The sequence below is a fragment of the Triticum aestivum genome, chromosome 5D, assembly GCF_018294505.1.
Source record: "Triticum aestivum cultivar Chinese Spring chromosome 5D, IWGSC CS RefSeq v2.1, whole genome shotgun sequence".
NCBI lineage: Eukaryota > Viridiplantae > Streptophyta > Magnoliopsida > Poales > Poaceae > Triticum > Triticum aestivum.
In genome coordinates, this window is record NC_057808.1 from 332,129,339 (window position 1) to 332,141,209 (window position 11,871).

At 44.3% G+C, this 11,871-nt stretch overlaps 1 long non-coding RNA gene across 1 annotated transcript in view; it reads left to right on the plus strand.

The window, feature by feature from the left end:
- The window catches only part of LOC123124808 (uncharacterized), a 10,016-nt gene extending 2,827 nt beyond the window's left edge, over positions 1-7,189 (plus strand). The window contains exon 2 of the long non-coding RNA XR_006461232.1: positions 7,064-7,189. This is a non-coding gene — a long non-coding RNA (uncharacterized lncRNA). The remainder of the gene's footprint in view (positions 1-7,063) is intronic.
- Positions 7,190-11,871: the final 4,682 nt, after the last annotated feature.

Genomic DNA, 11,871 nt, shown 5'->3' on the forward strand with positions numbered 1-11,871 from the left:
TCGATGAAAAGGGTCCTTATGAAGGGTAAATAGAAATTGGCATATCACGTTGTGGTTTTACGTAGGTAAGAAACGTTCTTGCTAGAAACCTATACAAGCCACGTAAAAACTTGCAAACAACAATTAGAGGACGTCTAACTTGTTTTTGCAGCATGTGCTATGTGATGTGATATGGCCAGAAGATGTGATGAATGATATATGTGATGTATGAGATTGATCATATTCTTGTAATAGGAATCACGACTTGCATGTCGATGAGTATGACAACCGGCATGAGCCATAGGAGTTGTCTTTATTTTTGTATGACCTGCGTGTCATTGAATAACGCCATGTAAGTTACTTTACTTTATTGCTAAGCGCGTTAGCCATAGAAGTAGAAGTAACCGTTGGCGTGACAACTTCAAGAAGACACAATGATGGAGATCATGATGATGGAGATCATGGTGTCATGCCGGTGACAAAGATGATCATGGTGCCCCGAAGATGGAGATCAAAGGAGCAAAATGATATTGGCCATATCATGTCACTATTTGATTGCATGTGATGTTTATCATGTTATGCATCTTATTTGCTTAGAACGACGGTAGTAAGTAAGATGATCCCTCACTAAAAATTTCAAGAGACGTGTTCCCCCTAACTGTGCACCGTTGCGAAGGTTCGTTGTTTCGAAGCACCACGTGATGATCGGGTGTGATAGATTCTAACGTTCGAATACAACGGGTGTTGACGAGCCTAGCATGTACAGACATGGCCTCGGAACACAAGCAAAACACTTAGGTTGACTTGACGAGCCTAGCATGTACAGACATGGCCTCGGAACACAAGAGACCGAAAGGTCGAACATGAGTCGTATAGCAGATACGATCAACATGGAGATGTTCACCGATGATGACTAGTCCGTCTCACGTGATGATCGGACACGGCCTAGTTTGACTTGGATCATGAATCACTTAGATGACTAGAGGGATGTCTATCTGAGTGGGAGTTCAATAATCAGATGAACTTCATTATCATGAACATAGTCAAAAACCCTTTGCAAATTATGTCATACGCTTTAGTTCTACTGGTTAAGATATGTTCCTAGAGAAAATTTAGTTGAAAGTTGGTAGTAGCAATTATGCGGACTGGGTCCGTAAACTGAGGATTGTCCTCATTGCTGCACAGAAGGCTTATGTCCTTAATGCACCGCTCGGTGTGCTGAACCTCAGCGTCGTCTGTAGATGTTGCGGAACATCTGACATACACGTTTTGATAACTACGTGATAGTTCAGTGCGTAATGCTAACGGTTTAGAATTGTGGCACCAAAGACGTTTTTGAAACGTCGCAGAACATATGAGATGTTCCGAAGACTGAAATTGGGATTTCAGACTAGTGCCCACGTCAAGAGGTATGAGACCTCTGACAAGTTTCTTAAGCCAGCAAACTAAGGGAGAAAAGCTCAATCGTTGAGCATGTGCTCAGATTGTCTGAGTGCCACAATCACTTGAATCGAGTGGGAGTTAATCTCCCAGATGAGATAGTGATAGTTCTCCATAGTCACTGCCACCAAGCTAGTAGAGCTTCGTGATGAACTATAACATATCAAGGATAGTGATGATCCTTGAGCTATTCGCGATGTTTGACACCGCGAGAGTAGAAATCAAGAAGGAGCATCAATTGTTGATGGTTAGTAAAACCACTAGTTTAAGAAGGGCAAGGGTAAAAGGGATACTTCATGAAACAGCAAGTCGTTTGCTGCTCTAGTGAAGAATCCCAAGGTTGAACCCAAACCCAAGACTAAGTGCTTCTGTAATGAGAGGAACGGTCACTGAAGCAGTACTACCCTAGATACTTGGTAGATGAGAAGGCAGGCAAGGTCGACAGAAGTATATTGGATATACGTTATATGAATGTGTACTTTACTAGTACTCCTAGCAGCACCAGGGTATTAGATACCGGTTCGGTTGCTAAGTGTTAGTAACTCGAAATAAAAGCTGCAGAATAAATGGAGACTAGCTAAAGGTGAGATGACGATATGTGTTGGAAGTGGTTCCAAGGTTGATGTGATCAAGCATCGCATGCTCCCTCTACCATCGAGATTTGGTGTTTGCGTTAAACATGATTGGATTATGTTTACCGCAAAATGGTTATTCATTTAAGGAGAATAATGGTTACTCTGTTTATTTGAATAATACCTTAAATGGTCTTGCACCTAAAATGAATCTCGATCGTATTGATACACATGTTCGTGCCAAAAGATATAAAATAGTAATGATAGTTCCACATACTTGTGGCACTGCCATTTGAGTCATATTGGTATAGAACGCATGAAGAAGCTCCATGTAGATGGATCTTTGGACTCACTCGTTTTTGAAAAGATTGAGACATGCGAACCATGTCTATTGGTAAAGATGCATGAAGAAACTCCATGCAGATGGATCATTTGGACTCACTTGATTTTTAATCACTTGAGACATGCAAATCATACCTCATGGGCAAGATGACTGAAAGGCCTCGTTTTCAGTAAGATGGAACAAGAGAGCAACTTATTGGAAGTAATACATTTTTGATGTATGCAGTCCAATGAGTGCTGAGGCATGAAGTGGATATCGTTATGTTCTTACTTCACAGATGGTTTGAGTAGATGCTGAGTGTATTTGCTTGATGAAACACAAGTCTGAATTATTGAAAGGTTCAAGTAATTTCAGAGTGAAGTTGAAGATCGTCGTGACAAGAGGATAAAATGTCTGTGATATGATCATAGAGATGAGTATCTGAGTTATGAGTTTGGCACACAATTAAGACATTGTGGAAAGTGTTTCACAATTAATACCGCCTGGAACACCAAAGTGTGATGGTGTGTCCGAACATCATAACTGCACCCTATTGGATATGGTGCATACCATGATGTCTCTTATCAAATTACCACTATCGTTTATGGGTTAGGCATTAGAGACAACCGCATTCACTTTAAAAGGGGCGCCACGCAATTCCGTTGAGTCGACACCGTTTAGAGAAACCTAAGTTGTCGTTTCTTAAAAGTTTGGGGCTGCGATGCTTATGTGAAAAAAGTTTCAAGCTGATAAGCTCGAACCCAAAGCGGATAAATGCATCTTCATAGAAAACCCAAAACAGTTGGGTATACCTCCTATTTCAGATCTGGAAGCAAAAGTAATTGCTTCTAGGAACGAGTCCTTTCTCGAGGAAAAGTTTCTCTCGAAAGAATTGAGTGGGAGGATGGTGGAGACTTGATAAGGTTATTGAACCGTCACTTCAACTAGTGTGTAGCAGGGCACAGGAAGTTGTTCCTGTGGCACCTACACCAATTGAAGTGGAAGCTTATGATAGTGATCATGAAACTTCGGATCAAGTCCCTACCAAACCTCGTAGGACGACGAGGATGCGTACTACTTCAGAGTAATGCGTAATCCTGTCTTGGGAGTCATGTTGTTGGACAACGATGAACCTATGAGCTGTGGAGAAGCGATGGTGGGCCCATATTCCGACAAATGGTTAGAAGCCATAAAACCCGAGAGGATCCATGTATGAAAACAAAGTATAGACTTTGAGAGTACTACTTGATGGTCGTAAGGCTGTTGAGGTAAATGAATCTTTAAGAAGAAGACGGACATGGACGGTAATGTTACCGTCTATGAAGCTCGACTTGTGGCAAAGAGTATTTCCACAAGTTCAAGGAGTTGACTACGATGAGATTTTCTCATCCGTAGCGATGCTTAAGTCCGTCAGAATCATGTTAGCATTAGCTGCATTTATGAAATCTGGCAGATGGATGTCAAAACAAGTTTCCTTACCAGTTTTCGTAAGGAAAGGTTGTATGTTATACAATCAGAAAGGTTTTGTCGATCCTAAGGATGCTAAAAGGTATGCTAGCTCCAGCGATCCTTCCATGGACTAGAGCAAGCATCTCGGAGTCAGAATATATGCTTTGATGGAGTGATCAAAGTTTTTGGGTTTATACAAAGTTTGTTAGAAACTTGTATTTACAATAAAGTGAGTGGGAGCGCTGCAACATTTCTGATAAGTATATGTGAATGACATATTGTTGATCCGAAATGATGTAAAATTTCTGGAAAGCATAATGGGTTGTTTGAAAGGAGTTTTTCAAAGGAAGACCTAGATAAAGCTGCTTACATATTGGGCATCAAGATCTATAGAGATAGATCAAGATGCCTGATGATACTTTCAAAGAATGCACACCTTGACATGATTTTGAAAGAGTTCAAAATAGATCAGCAAAGAAGGAGTTCTTAGCTATGTTATAAGGTGTGAGTATTGAGTAAGACTCAAGACCTGACCACAGCAGAAGAGAGAGAAAGGACGAAGGTCGTCCCCTATGCTTTAGACATAGGCTCTACAGTATGCTATGTTGTGTACCGCACATGGAGTGTGCCTTGCCATGAGTTGGTCAAGAGGGTACAATAGTGATCCGGGAATGGATCACATGACAGCGGTCGAACTTAACCTTAGTATCTAGTGGACTAAGGAATTTTCTCAATTATGGAGGTGAAAAGGAGTTCGTCGTAAAGGGTTACGTCGATGCGAACTTTGACACTAATCCGAATGACTCTGAGTAGTAAACCGGATTCGTATAGTAGAGCAGATACTTGAAATGGCTCCAAGTAGCGCGTGGTAGCATCCACAAGATGACATAGATATTCGTAAAGCACACACGGATCTGAAAGGTTCAGACCCGTTGACTAATAACCTCTCTCACAAGCATAACATGATCAAACCAGAACTCATTGAGTGTTAATCACATAGAGATGTGAACTAGATTGTTGACTCTAGTAAACTCTTGGGTGTTGGTCACATGGTGATGTGACCTGTCAGTGTTAATCACATGGTGATGTGAACTAGATTATTGACTCTAGTGCAAGTGGGAGACTGTTGGAAATATGCCCTAGAGGCAATAATAAATAGGTTATTATTATATTTCCATGTTCATGATAATCGTTTATTATCCATGCTAGAATTGTATTGATAGGAAACTCAGATACATGTGTGGATACATAGACAACACCATGTCCCTAGTAAGCCTCTAGTTGACTGGCTTGTTGATCAATAGATGGTTACGGTTTCCTGACCATGGACATTGGATGTCGTTGATAACGGGATCACATCATTAGGAGAATGATGTGATGGACAAGACCCAATCCTAAGCCTAGCACAAGATCGTGTAGTTCGTTTGCTCAGAGCTTTTCTAAATGTCAAGTATCATTTCCTTAGACCATGAGATTGTGCAACTCCCGGATACCGTAGGAATGCTTTGGGTGTACCAAACGTCACAACGTAACTGGGTGACTATAAAGGTGCACTACAGGTATCTCCGAAAGTGTCTGTTGGGTTGGCACGAATCGAGACTGGGATTTGTCACTCCGTGTAAACGGAGAGGTATCTCTGGGCCCACTCGGTAGGACATCATTATAATGTGCACAATGTGACCAAGGAGTTGATCACGGGATGATGTGAGTTACGGAACGAGTAAAGAGACTTGCCGGTAACGAGATTGAACAAGGTATAGGGATACCGACGATCGAATCTCGGGCAAGTAACATACCGATAGACAAAGGGAATTGAATACGGGATTGATTGAATCCCCGACATCGTGGTTCATCCGATGAGATCATCGTGGAACATGTGGGAGCCAACATGGGTATCCAGATCCCGCTGTTGGTTATTGACCGGAGAACGTCTCGGTCATGTCTGCATGGTTCCCGAACCCGTAGGGTCTACACGCTTAAGGTTCGATGACGCTAGGGTTATAGGGAAAGTATGTACGTGGTTACCGAATGTTGTTCGGAGTCCCGGATGAGATCCCGGACGTCACGAGGAGTTCCGGAATGGTCCGGAGGTAAATATTTATATATGGGAAGTCCTGTTTTGGTCACCGGAAAAGTTTCGGGTGATATCGGTAATGTACCGGGACCACCGGGAGGGTCCCGGGGGTCCACCAAGTGGGGCCACCAGTCCCAGAAGGCTGCGTGGGCCAAGTGTGGGAGGGGACCAGCCCCAGGTGGGCTGGTGCGCCCCCCCACCAAGGCCCAAGGCGCATGGGAGAGTGGGAGGGGGCAAACCCTAGGTCCAGATGGGCCTTAGGGCCCATCTAGTGGGGCGCCTTCCCCTCTCCTCCCCTTGGCCGCCCCCCTTGATGGGATCTAGGGCTGGCCGCCTCCTTTGGGGGTGGGAACCCTAGAGGGGGGCGCAGCCCCCTCCCCCCTATATATAGTTGAGGTTTGGGCTGCCATACAGACACGAGAACGTCCCCTTTTTGGCGCAGCCCTACCCCTCTCCCTCCTCCTCCTCTCCCGTGGTGCTTGGCGAAGCCCTGCGGGATTGCCACGCTCCTCCATCACCACCACGCCGTCGTGTTGCTGCTGGATGGAGTCTTCCCCAACCTCTCCCTCTCTCCTTTCTGGATCAAGGCGTGGGAGACGTCACCGGGCTGCACGTGTGTTGAACGCGGAGGCACCGTTCTTCGGTGCTTAGATCGAAATCAACCGCGATCTGAATCGCTACGAGTACGACTCCTTCATCCGCATTCTTGCAACGCTTCCGCATCGCGATCTACAAGGGTATGTAGATGCACTCCCCTTCCCCTCGTTGCTAGATTACTCCATAGATTGATCTTGGTGATGCGTAGAAAATTTTGAATTTCTGCTACGTTCCCCAACAACGCGTAACCATCTGGGCACTATCTCGGAGAGAGGTTCGGTGAAATAGACATGTCTGTGAAGATGCGGACTACCTGCACCTGGATAGAAAGACCCTATGAAGCTTTACTGTTCCCTAGGATTGGCTTTGAGCCTTTCTTGCGCAGCTTAGGTGGAAGGCAAAGAATGCCCCCTTCCGGGGGGGCCCGAGCCATCAGTGAGATACCACTCTGGAAGAGCTCGGATTCTAACCTTGTGTCAGACCCGCGGGCCAAGGGACAGTGTCAGGTAGACAGTTTCTATGGGGCGTAGGCCTCCCAAAAGGTAACGGAGGCGTGCAAAGTTTTCGATTTGAATCAAAATAGAAAGGATTTTATCTCATATTTATCCCTGTCATGGATTCAGCAGGTAGTTCATAATGCATCGGTAGGGGAGCGTTCCGCCTTAGAGGGAAGCAACCACGAAAGCGGGGGTCGACGAAGCGGAAGCGAGAATGTCGGCTTGAGTAACAAAAACATTGGTGAGAATCCAATGCCCCAAAAACCCAAGGTTTCCTCCGCAAGGTTCGTCCACGGAGGGTGAGTCAGGGCCTAAGATCAGGCCGAAAGGCGTAGTCGATGGACAATCTCTAGAAAAAGGCAATCTAAATGTTCGTTCACGAATCAAATTCATTCTTTTTTCATTAGGGGTTACAAATAGGGTAAATCAACCTTTCAAACATTTCATTGTCTCCACCCCGCATAACTTCTTGAATTATTTCCCATACAATGGGTTCTTTTTCCCAAATTTTCCTTTTAGCAATCCTTACATTAGAAGTGGCGCGTTTTGTGATTAAATCGCGAATTACAAATAGCTGAAAAAGCTTTATTGCTATATCTAGAGGTAATCCACATTGATGTAATGAAAATGAAGGACCCACAACAATGACAGAATGCCTCGAGTAATCGACCCGTTTCCCAAGCAGAGTCTCGCGAAACCTTCCCTCTTTACCTTCAATTACATCTGAAAGTGATTTGTATACTTTATGGTGACCATCCCGCATCGGTTGCCCGCAGGACCCACTATCAAGAAGTGTATCCACGGCTTCTTGTACCAATTTTTCCTGGCACATTACTAAATCTGCTGGCGCTAATTCACTTCTTTTTAATAGGTAGGCAAGATTGTTGTTCCGACGGATAACTCTCTTATAAAGTTCATTAATGTCTGAAGTCACTACTTTATCTCCAGACCTATAAACAATAGGTCTCAATTCGGGAGGAAGAACCGGTAATAAGCACAAAACCATCCATTCTGGTTCTACATTTGTTTGAATAAAATGTTTCACCAATTGCATGCGTCTAATCAAAAAAACTTTTCTTATTCGTCTTTTTCTATCTTCTCACTCATCTCCACTATACCCCTCGTCTTCTAATTCCTTCCATTCGACCAAAGAATTCTCTATAATAATTCGCAAATCCAAATCTGCTAATCGTTCTCTAATAGCACCTGCTCCTGTCGCAATTTCCCGATTTCGAAATGTTGTAAAGCCTGGGGTAGAAAAAAAGGGAGAAATGCTGTGGTTACAGGATGCAATTTCCTCTTCGAATAAACCTCGTAATCATAAAAAAGTGGGTTTTTTAGTGCTGGGCCTAGCAAAAGAGAAATCGACGTATACTAGGCCCTCCAACTTCTTAAGAGGTTTATCTAAAAGATTCGCGATATAACTAGGAAGACCTTTCGAATACCACACATGAGTCACGGGACATGCGAGTTTGATGTATCCCATTTGATATCTTCGTATCCGAGAATCCACAAATTCTACCTCGCATTTTTGGCAAAACCTTTCGTCTTCGTTTTCAGCTCCGCTCGCTCGAGAATTGCCACAACCGCAAATCCTGCTTTTTATGGGTCCAAAGATTCTTTCGCAAAGCAATCCATCTTTTTCTGGTTTATCGGTTTTATAATGAAAAGTAGAGGGCCTTGTGACTTCGCCAACGACTTCTCCATTAGGTAGGTTTTTGTTAGCCCAAGCCTTTATTTGTTGAGGGGAAATGAGTCCAATTTGAAGTTGTTGATGTTTATATTGGTCAATCATAAAATAGAAATAAGAAAAGAATTTATATTTATTCCGATCAAACTTCCTCCCTATTAACCTGGAAGTTCTTTTCAGATACAAGGAAATGATTCAGTTCTAGAGCCAAAGATCGTAGTTCTCGAACGAGCATTCGAAAAGATTCTGGAGGATCCTCATGATTAGGTATTCTTTTTCCCCAGATCGTAGCATTAAGTATTTCTTGGCGAGCTATAAGATGGTCAGATTTATAAGTAAGTATCTCTTGTAAAATATGAGCAACACCAAATCCTTCTAAAGCCCAAACTTCCATTTCTCCTACTCGTTGTCCCCCTTGCTTGGCTCTTCCTCTAACCGGTTGTTGTGTAACAAGTGAGTAGGGCCCAGTAGAATGCCCATGAATTTTCTCATCAACTTGATGAATTAATTTCAAGATATAGGACTTCCGTATTAGAACAGGTTGCTCAAAGGGGTCGCCTGTTCTTCTATCAAATATTCTGCTTTTCCCGGGTACTCGGGTTCAAATACCCATGGATTTTTTGTTTCTTTACTGGCTTCATATAATTCTGAAAACACAAGTTTTCTTGAAGCCTCTTGCTCATATCTCTCATCAAAGGGTGCTATTCTATAATGTTTCTTTAGCAGATCCCCCGCTAATCCGAGCGAGCTTTCAAATATTTGTCCCACATTCATTCGGGAGGGTACTCCTAAGGGATTGAAGACCATATCAACGGGTGTTCCATCTTGCAAATAGGGCATATCTTGCCTAGGCAAAATATTGGAAATGATCCCTTTATTCCCATGTCTTCCGGCTACTTTATCCCCAACTTTGATTTCACGTGTCTGTAAAATATATACACGAACCATTATGTCGAGCGGGTCCCTTTCGATCCATTTCACATCGCTAACGCGCCCTCTTCCACCTATAGGTAATTTCAGAGAAGTTTCTTTTGAAGTGGAAACCTCAAGGCCAAATATGGCCCGTAATAATCCAGCTTCCGCGATATAAGATGATTCGCTCACTATCTGAGGCGTTAATTTACCTACTAAAATATCACCAGTTTCTACCGAGGATCCCAACCTAACAACTCCATTTCTGTCCAAATTGTGGAGTAAATGTTCTTCTAGATGTGGTATTTCTTTAGTGATTTTTTCAGCGGAGCCCTGGCTTGTCGTATCCGTCTAAATATCATATTTCCGCATGTGAAAAGAGGTATAAATATCTTCATATACCAAACGTTCGCTAATTAGTACTGCGTCTTCAAAATTGTAACCTTCCCATGGCATATAAGCTACTAATACGTTTTTTCCTAAAGCAAGTTCGCCCCCAACTGTAGCAGCTCCTTCTGCTAAAATTTGTCCTTTTTTAATGGATTTACCCCGCGGAACCCGGGGTTTTTGGTGCATACAAGTATTTTTGTTAGAGCGACGGTGGTTAACTAAAGGAATACTTATAGTCTTCCCACTACTTGATAAAAGTATCTTATGACTATCAGTAGAAATGATCTTTCCCTCGCGTTCGACTATAATGGAAACCCTCGAATCTAGAGTTGTTTGGCGTTCCAATCCAGTTCCAACAATGCATTTCTCAGACCGAGAAAGTGGAACTGCTTGGCGCTGCATATTAGAACTCATTAAAGCCCGATTCGCATCATTGTGCTCAATAAAAGGAATGAGAGAACCCCCAATAGAAAAATATTGGAAAGGAAAAATACTTCTAACATGAATCTGTTCCCATGCAATAGTCAAGAATTCTTGACAGTATCTAGCCGGAACAACCTGTTCTTCCTGAATACCTTGATTCAAGGACAAAGAATTTCCTGCTGCTATCATATAATATTCATCTCTATTTGGTGATAGATAAACCACTTGTCTCTCTTTTTTTCTTTTGCTTTCTCAGCAGATATTTCATAAAACGGACTCTCTATGGATGCCCACAAGTGATCATGTCACATCCCTAGCCTTACCTTGCACTAGGCTAGCACATGTCTGTTGCAGCATGTTTAAATTTTATTTAAAACGGAAATGGGGATTGATCAACCCCTAGCACCAGAAAGAACTCAAATAGGTTCAAATAAAATCTTTTCCAAAGAACCCAAAATGCCTTTGAAAATGTTCATGACTTTCTGATAAAGGTGAAAACCTGTGCCAAAAATGATGAGCATATTTCTTGGCCATTTATGGATTTTTTAGCTAAATCATATTGTATTTGAATTGAAGCATTTAATGCCTATAAATATTTTAAATGCTTCAATACTTATGAAAGCAATTGGGGCAGTTGGAAATAATTCTAATAGTGCCCACAATTATTTTCAGGAGTTTCCAAAATGAGTTAGTATTTCTACTGATTCAAAACAGATCAAATAAATAGAAAACAGAAACAGAAAGCAGAGAGAGAGAGAGTTACCTTGTCCCGTTACTGTAGCAGCCTAGCCCACTGGAGATGCCAGTCATCCCCTACCTCACGCCAGTAGGCAGGGGCGCGTGGCCTCCGCACGCCAGCACGCGCGCGGCCACCTCCTGCTTGCCGCCGCTGCTGCTGGAGGGCGCCAAGAGCGCCACGACACCCCTGCATCTCCCCCCCTCTCTGGTTCCTCCCTCCCCCCCCAGCGCTCGCGCCGCAGCCACCCGAGCGAGCCCGTCGCTGCCGATCGCCACCACCGCGGCCACCGCCTTCCCCTCGCCTCACCAACGCGCCCAGAAGCTCCGCCACGACGTCGTCGTCCTCTCCATCGAGTCACACGGCGCTAGAAGCTCTGCTGCATCTCCAACGCCGCCGATTTCGACCTCGGGTGCCGGTGATCCCCACCGTCGTTTCGCCGGACCACGTGCCTCCCCTGCCCCGCCAGCAGCACCAGAAGAACCGCGGTGAGCCGTTGCACCGTTTCCCCCATGCCTCGTTGCCTGATTTGCCCCCTAGCCGCATCAACCACCAAAGCCGAGTGCTCCCCGCCGCCGGCCATGTCGCCGCCGCGGTTGCAACACCTGCACGTCGCACCAGAGCACGTAGGCGTGCTCAGCGCTTCCTCAGGAAGCCGCAGACCCCACCAGTTCGCCTCGAAACGCGCTGTAGCGCCTAAACCATCAGTGCCCGAACTCCGGCTGCCGCATTCGTGCTCGCCGCCGGCGAACCAGGCCACCCCGCGACCTTCTGACACCTCCCCTGGATG